Source organism: Rousettus aegyptiacus, unplaced genomic scaffold (assembly GCF_014176215.1).
Source record: "Rousettus aegyptiacus isolate mRouAeg1 unplaced genomic scaffold, mRouAeg1.p scaffold_m13_p_6, whole genome shotgun sequence".
In the NCBI taxonomy this organism is placed as follows: Eukaryota; Metazoa; Chordata; class Mammalia; order Chiroptera; family Pteropodidae; genus Rousettus; species Rousettus aegyptiacus.
The window spans coordinates 7,905,515-7,908,445 of NW_023416309.1; the positions used below are offsets into that span (position 1 = coordinate 7,905,515).

The 2,931-nt window shown below is 39.4% G+C and overlaps 1 pseudogene; it reads right to left on the minus strand.

Moving 5' to 3' along the window:
• Positions 1 to 767: 767 nt before the first annotated feature.
• On the minus strand, positions 768 to 2,106 carry LOC107498505 (annotated as a pseudogene).
• Between the last annotated feature and the right edge of the window lie 825 nt (positions 2,107 to 2,931).

The window sequence follows — 2,931 nt, forward strand, 5'->3', positions numbered from 1 at the left end:
TAAAAATATCCATTTAATAGGGGTACCTGAAGGAGGAGAGGGAGAACAAGAAGTTAAAAAGTTATTTGAAGAAATAATGATGGAAAACTTACCTAACCTGGTGAAGGAAATAGACATATACAACTGAGGAAGCTCAGAGTCTCAAGAAAGAGGAACCCAAAGAGGCCCACACCAAAATACATCATCAACAAAATGCCAAAGTTTAGATACAAAGAGAGAACCTTAAAAGCAGCAGGTAAAAGTAGTTAGTTACCTACAAGAGAGCTCCCATAAGACTGACAGCTGATTTCTCAAAAGAAACTTCAGGACAGAAGGGTGTGGCACAAAATATTTAAAGTGACGAAAACCCAGGACCTACAACCAAGAATACTTTATTCAGCAAAGGTATCATTTAGAGTCAAAGGACAGATAAAGAGCTTCCCAGACAAAAATAAGCTGAAAGAATTCATTAACACCAAGCCACTGTTACAGAAAATGTTGGAGGGACTCTTTAAGAAAAAAAAATATCAAAATCATGAATAAAAAATGGTAATTACTACATATCTATATCAATGAGTACCTCAAGTGGAAAAGAATTAAGTGCTCCAACCAAAGGATGGATAAAAAATAAGACCCCTTGTGAGGGAAAAGAAAGATGGCTGTAATCAGTCTCCCTCCTGACACCCTTAGCAGCTAACTTCCAAACAGAAGTAAGTCAGCACTTCTCCCTTTATGTAACCATGTACCCGGTATGCAAGCATGGGCTTCTGGCAGTGTGCCACTATTGTTTAACCTGTATAGGCATACAAACACAGACACAACTGAGTAAATGACAGGAATGATTTAGGGGAAGACTGAAAGGCTAAGGGAGGCAGCACCCTCCGAGAGTGAGCCTGGACCCAAGCACGGGCTGAGACCTGAGCCAGGGACAGCCGTTCTAAGGGATTATACTTGAACAGCTTGCTGATGAGATCCTGGGCTCCCATGGACACAGAAGTGGTGAACTTCAGGTCTACCTTGATGATGTGCCGATAAGTCTCCCTGTGTGAAGCACTCTCACAAGGTGGGTTTCCAACCAGCAGCTCATAGCAGAGCACTCTGATGCACCACAGATCCACTTCTCATTGTACATGCATCCCTCAATCATCTCTGGAGGAAGGTAATCTAGGTTGCCACACATTGTCTTCCTCTTCAGGGAGGGGGCGTGTAAAGACCAGCTGAAGTCAGTAATCTTTAGCTCTCCCTGGAGCCCCATGAGCAGATTCTCTGGTTTTATGTCTCTGTGAATTACCTTCTTCCCATGGCAGTATATCAGAGCATCTGCCAGCTCCTCTATGATTGTAGCTGTTCGTTGCTCATCAAAACTGCGGCTCTTCTGTAGCTCCGTATAGAGCTCCCCAAGGGGGCATACTCCAGAATCAAGTAGATCCTCTGACAGTCATAGAAATAGTTGTAGAGATACAAGATGTCGTGGAGCTGCAGATGGGCCTGGATTTCAATCTCCCTGCTCAGCTGGTGCTCCAACACCCTCTTTCTCTATCTGAGACTTGAATAGGACCTTTAGTGCCACAATGAAATGGCTTTTCTTCTCCCAAGACAAGTACATATTTCAAACTTGTCTTTGCCCAGAGGACACCCAATTTGAAAGTCATCAATTGTGAAGGACCGTATTAAGTTGCGTGCCCCACTGCTGTTCTGGCCAAGGGCGGTTCATGAGGACAAATGAAGATGGGGTGTAGGCTCCTTCTGGAGGACTCTGTGGGGCAGAGTGTTCAGGCCAGAATGAGCTGTCTGTCAACCGTAGGGCCAGGAATAGGCGTTCTCTTTCTGGGTCAACCTTAGAGAGCGCTGCCACCTTCTTGACTGCTCACAAATGACTGAATAGGATCTGCCATGCCGCTGCCAAGGACTTTTCAGAGGTCATACAATCTTAAATGCCAGAAATAGTGTTTAAACTCTAATATTTTGATTCCAAAGCCAGCTGGGGCTATTTTTTCTTATTTTTACACAGTAGAGTTTTAAAAGAATTTCTTATTGAGGTATAACATACTCACAGAAAATACTCATACCTTAAGTGTCCAACTGAATGAATTTTCACAGTAAACTCACCTGTTTAACCAGCACCATAGAAGCCCCCTCATACCTCCTTACCCTCAAGAGTAGCCATTTGCTTGACTTTTAACTAACATCATATATTAGTTTTGCCTATTTTTGTATTTTATATAAACGGAATTATTCAGTATATTCATTTTTATGTATGTTGTCTTTTGCTCAATTTTATCTTTGTGAGATGCTTCCATATTTTTGTGTATAGTGTGAATTACTCATGTCATACTATTGTGTATACCATGCTGTACAGTATATAATATATAGCATGCTATGTAGTTTTCCCTTGTGTGCCTACCAAATGTACTTATCCTTTCTCCCATTGATGGATATTTGCGTGGTTTCTAGTTTGGGGTTCTTACAAATAGTGTTGTTATGAACACTGTAGTATAGACAGTGTACATTTCTAGAACGCTTGTTTTGAAAACAAAAATTTGTCCCAACATGATTGATATATTAGAGAAAAATTTGAATAAGTTTTTTATAATGCATAATGCAAACTTTATGTTTGCTTATGCGCAATTTTGTCCAAGAGAAAACTTAAAACTGCACCCAACTAAGCTGAGTCATGTAGGAATACATGAAGCACACATATGTACATACCTCAAACATGGACTAGTTTCCTTAGCTCACTGTGTACATTATTCTACAAGGTAGTGTTTTGCCATTCTTTTTTATTTTATGTTAAAATAAAATATATTTAATATAATAATATAATATAATAATATAATATAATATAATAAATAAAATATTAATATATTTCTGTTAACATATTTCTATATTTTAAAAAAAGTACACACAGATTCAACACCTCAAACATGTCTAAGAATCCTGGTTAGAAAGTGC